The sequence below is a fragment of the Poecilia reticulata genome, chromosome 5 (assembly GCF_904066995.2).
Source record: "Poecilia reticulata chromosome 5, P_reticulata-male-v2, whole genome shotgun sequence".
In the NCBI taxonomy this organism is placed as follows: Eukaryota; Metazoa; Chordata; class Actinopteri; order Cyprinodontiformes; family Poeciliidae; genus Poecilia; species Poecilia reticulata.
The window spans coordinates 1,361,224-1,373,927 of record NC_088834.1 but is presented as its reverse complement, the minus strand read 5'-3'; the positions used below and the strand labels follow the sequence as shown (position 1 = coordinate 1,373,927).

At 45.1% G+C, this 12,704-nt stretch overlaps 1 protein-coding gene across 4 annotated transcripts in view; it reads right to left on the bottom strand.

Moving 5' to 3' along the window:
• Positions 1-12,704, bottom strand: part of pcbp4 (poly(rC) binding protein 4) — an 83,905-nt gene that overhangs the window by 44,200 nt on the left and 27,001 nt on the right. For all 4 annotated transcript variants that reach the window (XM_081606766.1, XM_081606770.1, XM_081606769.1 and 1 more), the window contains exon 2: positions 12,573-12,623. The gene's annotated coding sequence lies outside the window, so the exon portion shown is untranslated. The remainder of the gene's footprint in view (positions 1-12,572; positions 12,624-12,704) is intronic.

Genomic DNA, 12,704 nt, shown 5'->3' with positions numbered 1-12,704 from the left:
TCACCATTCATGCACAAGTTGCTGAAAATGTATGTGAATCTGTTTTTAAATTACTGTACAGTATTTCTGTCATGTTGTAAATTTGCCCCGACTGCAAAGTCTCAATCTTTTGATCATATTTTATTAGCATGTCTGTTACTTTGCTGCTGGTACGTCTGGATTTCCTTACTTTAAAAAAACAACGGCTGGTTCTGTTGTGCTGCAGGTTGCATCTCATCTGGTGCAGCAGAGTCGCCATGAACACAACTTCTGGTCAAACTGTGTTTCTGCTACAGAAACATTTCTTCTCTCTGCCACTAGAGGGAGCAACACAGATGTTTGTAGACTGGACTTTGAAAAGGTTGTTAGAAAGTGAAAGTGATGCCAGAAGCTCAGGTTTCAGCCTCTGGGCCTTTGGTCCCAGTTTAAGACCAGTATGAACTGGTTTGCTCCCACTGCGCTCGGAGTTTAGACAGTTAAATCTCCTCTGGTGTGAACCGGGTGCGTTTGGTTCTGCTGCAGTAACGTGCAAATGACCAGAGTTTCTCCAGTCAGTCGATCTGAGCAGTAGCTCATCAGCTAACTGGGAGCGGAGCGCGGAAAGCGCCGGAATGGAAAAGAAAGGAAAAGCTGTCGGCCATTGAAACGCCACTCAGCCCTGAAGACGCTTAAGCTTTTCCTTTTACACAAACAAGAGAGAAACAGACAGAAATGAAACTGGCAGCCATTGCTGAGCACTAATGAGAAGCTGTCTGTGGTTTGCATGCAGCCTATGGGTGTGTGTGTGTGTGTGTGTGTGTGTCACACGCATCATGACTTCCTTTGATCATTTTCCCAGGAAGCTGCTGACATTTCCTTGAGCATCTGTGATTTTATGCTTCATGTCTGAAAGTCTGTCCTTCAGGCGTCTGTCTCTATGCCAACCGGGATCCTTGGTGGTTTTAAGGAGTGCATGTGAATAAAGACATTCATGAACAGGTTTCTGTGTGTGTGTGTGTGTGTGTGTGTGTGTGTGTGTGTGTGATGGGATTGTATTGATTGCATTGAGTTGTATGTATCCATCTCCATTTGTGCGGAGAGCGGCTGCTTCTTCCAGCCTCATAAAAAATACAGAATCTGAACCAAAGTAGGTCAGCATGCAGCCTGTCTGGCACATGAGACCAGCAGCCTCTCATGACGACGCGCCTCTCTCTCCGTCTGACTGGGAACCACGGCGCTTAACGTCAGCAGCAGCAGTGAGCCAACGGATGGGCTCAGCGTTCAGATACCTGCGGACAGGTTGGATGTGTGTGACGCTCCGTTTCTTCAGGTACTGAAGAAGATTCGTTCAGTTTTCAGCTGCAACCTGTGTGTGTGTGAGATGCAAATCCAGCACATTATAAATTATTGAGGCTCTTTCAGAGGCTCTGAGTCATATATAACACACACACACACACGCGCACACACGCACACACACACACACACACGGGCGCGCGTACAGAATGAACCTTGAATTTGTGATGTCATCACTGAGTCCAGATGACATCAAGACGACTCTGAGTCACATCAGCTGATATTTTCAAGGCTCAACATGTTTCATTTTTCGCTCTTTGTGGTAAATTCTCATTTATTTTACACATCACAACAATCTGGATTATAATCCCTCAGTTTAAAACGGAATTGTTCCAACGTGTGGAAGAAAAGGAAAAATCTAAATCTTTCCCAAGAGAACGATGAGTCAAATTATTCCTTTTCATTTTTATCTGCTAATGAATCTGGGTTGATGCTGGCGGTGACACAACACCAGCGGAGACGAGGCGTAAACCGCCATTAAAACCTGGACTACTGGGAACGCTGGTCCACCAGTAGCTTCTGAGAGGAACACCAGTCAGGACTTCAGCTGAACGGGGAATGGTGAAGCGGTGGGCGAGTGATTAAACATCCTGATGGTCCAGCAACAGAAGTGATGAGGAACGCTGCACATAGTTCCCACGAGTCTGGACCAGAAGTGATCGGCGCCATCTTGGTAGGCAAGCGCAGCACAAAGCACAGCGGACCCATGGCCATTAACAAAATGGCTTCTGTCAGGACCGACCCATGTAAGGCGGAGAATGTAAACATGTCAGACGATGTGGACGAGCTGCCTCTGATGTCCTACTGTAGCTTAACACGAAGAACGAGCCTGACATCTGTAGTCAGTGTCTAGACGGGTTTGTGAAGGACGAACGGCGGTTCTGCAGACTGGCAGAGTCAGTAAACCACAGGCTGCATGTTAAAGCTACATTAGCTGTGCTGAATTTACTAGTACTACAGTAAATATAATTGATATTTATCTTAGTACTACACAGAGGCGGGTAGAGTACTAAAAACTTTAATCAAGTGACAGTTGTACTGATATATTTTACAGGTTAGATAGAAAATCGAGAGTTAACTCGAAGCTTGTGGCTTGTCGTCATAGCAACTACCTACCAAGATGGCTGCCAGCTACAGAGTTCCTGGGAGTGTGACATCACATGAGAACTCCAACACAACTGTTTGTTACCATGGAGACCGAACACAGAGAAGCCGTTTGCTTCGTTGTTGTCCTGCTGAGAAGAAAACAGAACCATGTTTCAGTCGGTTCTGAAAATATTTCCAATGATAACAAATGAGTTTTTAATTTTTCCAGCAGGAAGTGAACAAATGACTGACTGACTTCTTTCTCTCTGGTGGAGTCTGTTCATTCCTCCAATCACGGCAGAGAGCCCAGGGCTGCAGGAGTCGGTCAGAGACACGACTTCACGGATGTCCATGATGTGATTTTATTGGATCTGAACACCAGGTGGACGGCCCGACTCATTCTGGCCGGCAACAAACTGCATCCAAAACCTGATTGGATTAAACGGAGAGACAGCCGCTGGTGTCTTCACGCTGATTGGATTTAAAAAAAAAAAAAAGACCCACGTTGGGCAAAGATCTCAAGGACAAACTGAGCGTAAAAATGTCCTTTCGGTGTCTGGATCCGAGTCTCCTTTAAATATGACTGCATGTCGAGCTGCTGTAACTCAGAGCGATAACCTTTCATCAGCCTGGGAGGATTCAGAGAGCCTGGCTCCAGCAGAGGGAGACGTGGAAAACATCGTTCATGTGGGCTAACAACTTCAACGGCAGCCATTTCCTTCGTCCAATCAGATCGCAGAAACAACCCCAATCATCCGAGAGAAACGAATAATTATGTCAACAACTTTAACACATCAGTGAATTAGTTCATCTACATGAACAAGTTAAAGTCCATGCTAAACCCAAATTAAGAAACTCAACAGCAACAACCTCGGTTATCGTATTTGCTTCAGTTTAATAAATCGTTCGGCTTTAATAAGGAGAAATGAGATCACAGCTGCAGCTATTCTGACTTATTTATGTCCCAGGAACACAAACATCCCATCGTTCATCAGATTATCATCCAGCTCCTGATGGGACACAATCCAGGTTTATGATCCTGCTTCGTCTTATTCCATTAAGTGTGTGTGTTCCTGCTGGTGTGTGTGACATAATGATGTCATGGCTGAGCAGCAGGGGTGTGTGTGTGTGTGTCTGTAGCACAGGCTGACATCACCGCTGATGTGTGTGTGTGTGTGTGTGTGTGTGTGTGTGTGTGTCTGTAGCACAGGCTGACATCACCGCTGATGTGTGTGTGTGTGTGTGTGTGTGTGTGTGTGTGTGTGTGTGTGTCTGTAGCACAGGCTGACATCACCGCTGATGTGTGTGTGTGTGTGTGTGTGTGTGTGTGTGTGTGTGTGTGTGTGTGTGTGTGTGTGTGTGAGGCTGAAGTTTGCAGCAGACAACAGTTAAAAACAAAGTATGAGAGAGAAAAAGACAAAGCCGGACTGGGACGACCCGCTCCTTCTGGTCCTGCTGGTTCTGATGACTGTAATTAAAGGGACGGGATAATGGCAGGATGCTAACAGTAATGAAAGGTCATCCAGGAAGCAGGAGGGCGTCTCCACACAGCTGCCACCGCCAGGAACGGATCCACAAATTAACACCTTAAACAGATCCACTCCACCCTCAACACCGACTCATTTATTCCTCCAAGAAGAATCTGGAGAGGAAGCGCTTCGTTCCCCCCGTAGCTGTGAAGCTGCTCGTTTCTTCTCTGTTCACGGCCCTCCTCCTCTCGCTTTCCTCGATAACTGAGCATGCCGCCGTCAGTGGGGTTGAGTTAAAGGTCACGACAGAGAAACAGAGACACTGAAACGCTCTGGAGGGTTGGAGGAGGAATCCTCTCCTCTAGAAACAAGATGGCCGCCGGATTCAGAAATCCTTTATTTATCCTGAAGGGAAATTAAATGTTGATCATCCAGGTGTCTTCAGAGAGTCGCTGTTGATGGTGATGCTGTGGGCTGGAAGGATCTCCAGTAGCAGTCAGGCTTGCAGCAAATCTGAAGAAGCCTCTGACTGAAGACTGCAGCTTTACAACCGTCTGTCCCGACATGCTCAACATCTGAAACAGAGACGATATTCCACAGTAACGTGTCATTGCTGACGTCATCAGGTGCTAATCTATCTCCTTTGCTTTTGCTGCTTCTCTTTAAATCTCAGTCTGGTTAGAAATCCGGGCAGAGAGATGTTGGAGTAGGGGATAAGATCCATTAAATGCCATGAAAACTCCGTCTGGGTCCTTTATTGGATTTGAAGTTCATCCAGATAGTTTTTCCTGTTTCCACACAGAAGAGATGATGCAACTTCCTGTTCCTCTGCATCCATGGAGCTTTTCAACGCCGCTGGGATATGGAGTCAAAGTTCAGGTGTTAGTTGAGCTTTTGAGATGCTAATCAGCTGCTGTGAGTTGAAAAAAAAAAAACACCACCTCGTTGCCACGGTTACGCATCATAACTGGTGTCTGGAAGTTGGGAAAGTAAAAGCAGAAATCCTTCCGGCTGTTCAGCATCCAGAACCAGAGGGAAGAATTGTCCAAACGGCAACGATTCAAGCAGAAAATGATGAAATAAAGTCCAGACAAAACAAATCAGAGCTAAAGAGCTGCTGCAATCGTTTTAAGATTTAAAGATCCAACCGGAGAAAAAACAAAGTGAAGATGTTTTCCCTCCAAATACTCTAAAGATCTGCTGGCGTCATGGCAACCTTCCAGACCTCTCAGCTCTTCTGGTTCTGGTTCTGCTCCGCATCAGAACCAAACGTGGAGAAGCAGCATTCAGCTACATGCTCCGCACATCTGGAACAAACTTCCAGGAAACTGAAAAACTGCCGAAACACTGAGTTCAGCTGAGCTGCTTTTTGATTCAGTTCTGGTTATAATCTGCATTATGCTGCATGTAGCTCTACATCAGGAAGGCCTAGTCAAAGTCCAAACCTCTGAAGCAACATTAGACCAACATTTATCCACACAGAAAGAGTGATAAAGTGAAGTATGGTGGCCCTGTTGGGTCATGGGGTGTACTTAGTTTTTACTCTTTGGTTCTGCTATTATTAATCTGACAAGTTTATGAGCCGATATTTATGATGAGCAGATGATTAGGAGGCTAAAGCTGAAACAGGGTTTGTTTGTCACTATGTTTACTAAAGCCCTTCAGATGTCTGAACACACACACACACACACACACACACGCACACGCACGCACACACGCACGCACACACACACACACACACACACACACCGCTCAGGACACAGCAATATGAACACAACTGGTGTGAACACACAGACCAACTGAGACACAAATAGAGCGTGAAGCATGCACACGGCTGGGCTGACGGAGCAAACAGGAACTCACACACACACACACACACACACACACACACACACACACACACACACACACACACACACACACACACACACACACACACACACACACTCACACACACCGCTCAGGAGACAGCAATATGAACACAACTGGTGTGAACACACAAACCAACTGAGACACAAATAGAGCGTGAAGCATGCACACGGCTGGGCTGACGGAGCAAACAGGAACTCACACGCACACACACACACACACACACACACACACACACACACACACACACACACACACACACACACACACACACACACACACACACACACACACACCGGGGGGACGGCTGGACTCACAGCAGGAATGGACACACTCACTGTTAATGCAAAGAAACACACACACTCACAGCCTGAGCCAGAAGCAGAGAGCGAACATCTGAAGCATCTGAATGAGGAGCAGCTTCAGAATCAGCAGTTTATCTGGAGGAGTCAGAAACGTTCCAGCGGCTTAAACAACGCCGGACCGGGAGAGAAAACCGGAGGTCGGCTTCAGCGCCGGCAGAGAGGAGGTTGTTCCAGGACAGCAGCTGGCCGTCAGGATGCATACATCTCTGCTCTGCTCTGCTCTGCGTGGAGACACACAGGCGGCGTAATCACTGCGCTGCAGCGCAGCGACTGCAGGTCAGGGTGGAGGAGAGCAGAGATGCAGCCGACATCTTCTGATGGCCTCAGCAGAAAACTCCTGAAAACAGAAACTCCTGCGTCTGAGGAACGTGGTTCTGATCCAGGCGGAGGCTCTGACTGGAGCAGAAACCGAGCTTAACAGAACCCACCTGCAAAAACAGGCAGCAAAATGTTTCGCTTCATCCTCCAAATGCAAACAGACTGAAGTGTTTTATAGGCAAATTCACTTCAAATTCAAACATGCTTTCATTAAATGTAACTCATATTAACTCAAATTCTTCAGAGTTATTGCTGTAGGCAACTCTGCTACCTTCAATTGTTATAAAAATGCTACATATCAAACTGAACGTCTTGACATTGGGCCTCTGTCTCTTTAAGAAGCTCCTGCTCTGTCTGAAGCTCCGCCTCCAGGAAGTCGTCCCAACATGGCTCCTCTTTTAACGCCTTAACATTTTTACCAGCGTCGCTCTGAGAAGTAGCTTCTACAATGAGCTCAGCAGATGTTTGCTAATTGCTGCTGGCTAGTCTGAAGGAGCAGCTGAATGGTTGCCATGGAGATTAAATAATTTCTCAAACATGCATCAAAGAATCAAGACAATATTCTAGGTCTATTTCTGATGAGGGAATAACTTTATATCATGATGCAAAGCTTAAAAAGTCGATTTTACGAGATTCTGCCCCTTTAAGAAGCAGGAGAAACTTCAACTTCACCAGAATGTTTCTTCCTCTGTTGTTTCAGGACGTTTCTGCTCAGACAGCAGCAGAGGCTGGCTAAAGATCCAGATCCAGGATCGGGTCGGACTCCACATTTAAAAAGTCTCAGTTTGGCTCTGACTGACAGCTGCAGAAGATTTAAATCCGACGGTTCTATTATGGGATGGATAAACGGAGCTGAATTACTGAGGAACGATGTTCAGAACCAAACTGAGTCTGAATATGGAGGAAATAATCCGAGTTGTTTCGCCTGTAGGAAGAGAAGAATACGACGGTTCAATTTTCAAAATTATATTTTTTATATATGTTGTTATTTCCAATGTCACACTTTCAAACTAAATAATAAAAAGCTAAATAATAAAAAGCTAATAAAAAGCTAAATAAAGCTATTTAGCTCCTACAAAAATATTTAGTTTGTAGCTAAATGTGTAATGTTCAAATTCACATTTATATTTAGTTTAAAGCTAAATAAACTAAATATAAATATTTAGCTTAAAGCTAAATAGTCTGAAATCTAAATAATTAGCTTTAAACTGAATATTTAGTTTGCTAATATTTAGTTTGAAGCTAATTATTTAGCTTCCTAACCAAATTGGTAAACCAAATATTTTGGTTCCAAACTGAATATTTAGTTAGATCAAAGCTAAATATTTAGATTTGAGTCAACTAAATGTTTAGTTTGAAAATGTGACATTTATAAATAATAACATGGTGAAAATATGACTGACTGATAAATGAACCGCCATGTTTTCTCTTAACCCAAATTACTGTTAATTTTCTGCTGTATAACTTTAGAAATGGCTGTTTACACCCACAGCCCTCTGTCTGCATCAAGACCAACAGCAGGACGAAGACGTCCAGACGGTCCAGGAAGACGTAGACATGGAGATGAATTTATCTCAAAGAAGATGAGGAAGATGAGGAATGAGGAAGTTTCCTGCAGAGGAAACCTTTCTGCCTTCTCGCTGCCTGAAGGATCCGACTCTCAAAGCTGGAGTTCCCTTCATCTCCAACTCATCCCGTCCTTCAGCCAGTCGTTCACTCATCTGTGGATATTATCCGTCTGTCTGACTCCCTGCTGGGAAGCATGAGCAGGAGGAGGAGGAGGAGGAGGAGGAGGAGGAGGAGCAGGAGGGTGATGAAGGAAAATCAAACAGCAGCAGAACAGATAAAACAGCCCAATGAAAAAAGTATGATTGACTTTCTGTCAGATATGGAAACAGCAGCTCAGCTTCTGCTGATGATTCGTTAAGAATAAGACGTTCAGTCAGAACGTTCATGACATTTTAAACACAGGAATCCAGATGCAGCTTCCTGCAGAAAAACGGAGCCTCCGACGAATCCTGGACGCTTTTCAGACCGAAACACTGAAAACTCTCAGCTCATATGCGATGAGCTGAGGAAAAGTTTGTCTTTAATATCCTGCATGGTTTCTGACTGAAGTCCTGTCACGGCAAATTAAGGAGAAGAGCAACAGAGTCAGCAAAACTCAACAACTCTAAAACTGAAAACCGAACAGGAAGGTGTGCAACAGCAGATATGACCCAGTAGAGGGCGCTATGCTATGCTGTAACAGCATGGCTGAAGCTAAACGCCGTGTTGGTGTAGCGCTGAGCAGTGTTTGTTTATGATTAGCTCTTTGCGGTTAGCGCTGCTGAAGTCTTAGCTCGGTCCACCCAACACTGGTTTCAGAAATGATCCAGGTCTGGATGAATCTCCTTCCTGACAATGTTACTTTGCTGACCTTTACTGTCAGCTGCCAGACAGGAAGTGGACAGAGAGACAGAGAGAAGACAAGCAGCAAAGGTCATGAGGTCAGGAATGGGACCCTGGAGGGTGGTGCCGCTCCACCCGACGGCCTGCAAGGCTTTTTGCTCCGTCACCATGACGTCAGCTTCACCCACCAAATCCAGAACATTTCACGGAAACCATGGAAGCATCTGCAGCTTCACATTTAGTGGCTCGTTTAAATTCTGTAAAAACGGGAGAATTTTTGCATGAAAGCAGAATCTCTAATGGATTAACCCGATGCCAAGCGTCGTGTTTCATGCTCCTGTAAGCAGGCCAGGAGGCGTTGGTCGCCGTTCTTCCTCAGAAATCCAGTTTCCTAATGAGGAGTCAGCCTAATGAAATCTAAAAGAGTAAGAGGCTGACATGGAGACGTGATGGGAGGGAAGCAGGCTGCAGAGGCTGCAGGCTAACAGGCAGGAAGTAATGGACTCTTTATTGAATTAAATGCTCCGCAAACGCAGAGCAGTCATTATTATCCAGCTGGGATCCTGACACCACCGCCGATAACAGGATCCATTAACCCGATTGGCTGCGCAGCCATTCGTCAAAAGCCGTGCTTCCATATGAAGCTCAGTTATCACTGGAACCGACGCTAGGCTACAGATTTCAATATAAAAACGGATCCAGGTTTCAGTCAGACACGATGAGGCCCGGCGGCTTCCTGGTAGAAAACGTTTTCAAAACTCAAACTTTAAAAACGCCTCGCATGCAGGAAGCTGCTGAGGCCAACGTTCTTCATCTGCAGGGGAGGCTTCATTAGTCTCTTCCTCATCAAGATGCCACCAGTGCAGAGCCTGAGACGACAGCAATGGAGGCAAAGACAACGTTTCTGTCCAACAAAGCGTCTGCAATGGACCAGAGGAGCTCGGTGCCGCCGGTTCTGACTGTTCGGACAGAACCGCTTCCAGGTGTGTGTTGCTGGATGTCACTCCGTGTTCACTCTCACACAAAGAGTGAAATAAAACGCTTCCCCACCAGGACTATGATAGTTTTAGGTTTTTTTCACTATAATTTAGTTTTATTTCGTTACTTTTTTTTCTCTAATTGAGTTTCAATTTGTTTTTAGGGTTTGACAGTTATTACTTAATATTAATTAAATATTGTTTAGTTTTGGTTTTTATTGGTTATAGATTTTTCATACTTTAAGTTCATTTTTATGTAAAAGTGTTTTATTGGGATTGCGTATCGATTGAGTAATAAACACTAAAATGTTTATTGGACATAAACTAACTGGAGTTTTCTCCCAACTGTAGCGCCGCCATTTTGTAGACTAGCTTAGCGTAGCGCCAGGACGAACATGTAGAGCTGAAACCAACCAATCGCTGATGCCAACTGCTTATGTGGGGAAAAAAGAAAAATTTTTATCAGTTTGCAAGGATATTATAGTATCAGTATGTCCTAGTTTTTCCCCATTAATTACCATTTTTATTTAATTCAGCTAATGAAAATGTTTTCTCAGCTTCCGACCATCCAGGAGTCCAGAGATGATCTGAGATGCTTTTATTTGATAACATTTGAGTCTGGCAGAGGCTTTCTGCTGCCTTCAGGTTCCTCACCAGCAGCCAAACCGTCTGCCTTAGAAACAATATCTAGATTTTCATTTATGCATCATGTTTTCTTCACCAAAGATGCTAGAAAGTCGTGTGGAGCAGCAGGATCCATCGTCTGACAGAAAGACGCGTCGCTCCGTCACAATCTGCTGCTCTCGGGTCGAACAGCGGCAGCAGGAAATGAGCTCGTCCAACACGACTGCTGCCTCACTTGACCCGATGACCTCACTCCTCTGCAGCGGCCGTCTCAAACCGCGGCGGCGGCGGATGAAATGTCAGCGATGTGGTGAACAGCAGCCAAAGGAAAAATGTCTCATTTGGGATGAATATCTGATCGGCGCGCCGCTCTGCCCTCTGAGGAACTAATCCTGTCCAACGTGTCCCCAATCCGTCCCTCAGCGTCCACTCCGCACACGTCCAGCCCTGGCAGGGATTTCTTCCGCCAGTAATCGGGAACGGATGGGACTTTCTGACGGGTTTCATCTGTAATCGGAGCCGATCCGCCTCCTCTCAGACCCGTTTAGAGGAGCTGATGTTACATCCACTAAGATCAGCGTCAGAAAACCAACTTTAGACGTTAAATATGAAAATCTTCCTGCTTCCGACAGAGTTCTGCACAGCGTGACCCAAATCCATCTGATTTCAGATGCAGAAGCTCTGAAGTTTCTCATTGAAGCTTTTCTTCTGCTCTCTAATTGGAACCTCAGCAGAGAAACAGGAGAAAAGAACAAAGAGGGAACCACAGCTGCTGATCCCAAACAAGATGGAGACGAGCTCTTCCTGCCGCTTCATGTTGGACAAACTTAGGAAGCCATGAAAGATTGAAAATATGGATTTTACAGTTTGTGAACGAGCCGCATGAAAACACCCGAGGTATGTTTCTCTAGAGGACGATGCTGCCGCTGGAAAAACCAACATGAATCCCAGGTTTGATCAGAACATGACCCACCGAGTCCATCCAGCCTCTGAAATAATAAAACTATCATTTTGAATGAAACTTTATTTAGAAACTCACTGAGATCAAAACCTCACTAAGGAGGACCTGGCCGAGAAAAGCAGCCGCACATCATGACAGACGAGACTAAAGGAAATAACGAACAAACCTCCAACCGTTCGGCCAGAACCTTCAGTGTTTTCACAAATCAGATCCTGTCAGCGTCTCAGAAGAACCACAGGGCTCAGTCTCAGGGCGATTCTGTTCATTTCCCCTCCAGGCCAAACCATCAGCCAGTTTTCTGATGTAATTCTTTATTTTCTATGCTGATGATACTCAGCTATGAGTGTTTAAAGTTGTAATCATTGATACATGTTTATAGTAGCTCTGTGACGACGACTTGCAGCGAACCGGTTGACTGAAGCATCGCAACATGTCGGCGTGTCAAACTCTCCTGTCCAACCGAACCTCAGGAACCAGAACCATCAGGTACCGGACTTCAGGTGTCAAAATAATACGCTGAATCTCCACATGAACTACTGCTAAGTTTTCATTTTAAATCTCAGCATTGACCTTTCAGCCCTGTGGGTCGATCCGCCAGGCTCTGCACGGCCGGACCGGGATCAGTTTCCATCGTCATCGCAGCTGCACATTTATTCAGACCGACTGTGACGAGTTTCCTACTGTAAAACGTTACATGTTAAATGAAGTCCTCAGACCGGGTTCACTGTTCACCTCCAGGTCCAACATGTCAGACTGGATTTTATAAACAGAAACAAACTACACAACCGTGAGTTCAATAATGTTTGATCCAGGAGAGGAAGCTACAAGTGGGAGAGTTAGAAACCTCTTCTTCCTGTTCATTCCAGCCCTGCGTAGCATCAATATCTGACTAAATCACATTATGCTTAACCTGACATTTTAAAAGTTTGATTAAAATTTGCATGGCAGTTGAATGGAAACGCAGCAAAGTCAAAGTCCTGCAGGAACTCCAGCTGTCAGAGAAACCAGAGGAGCTGAAGCTCAGGATTCATGGTTCCATTATGTTTTACTTTACTTGGTAATTCACCATAAAAATCATTTGGTTAGTATGGAGGATAATATTGATAAATGGTTCTTTGAGGCAACAAGTCTTTGCAGAATAAAGGTCTAGAATATTCTCAGAGGTTTTCATCAGCTGAACGTTGAAAAGTTTTGAACTCACCAATCTGACGGATCAGGTGTGAAGGCCCGGCAGCATCTCTGGATCAGAACCCTGCAGGAACAAAAACACTGATGATCACCTGACTCAATTAAAACGACGGCCGGGACTTTAACACAACGGTTCTGATTTATT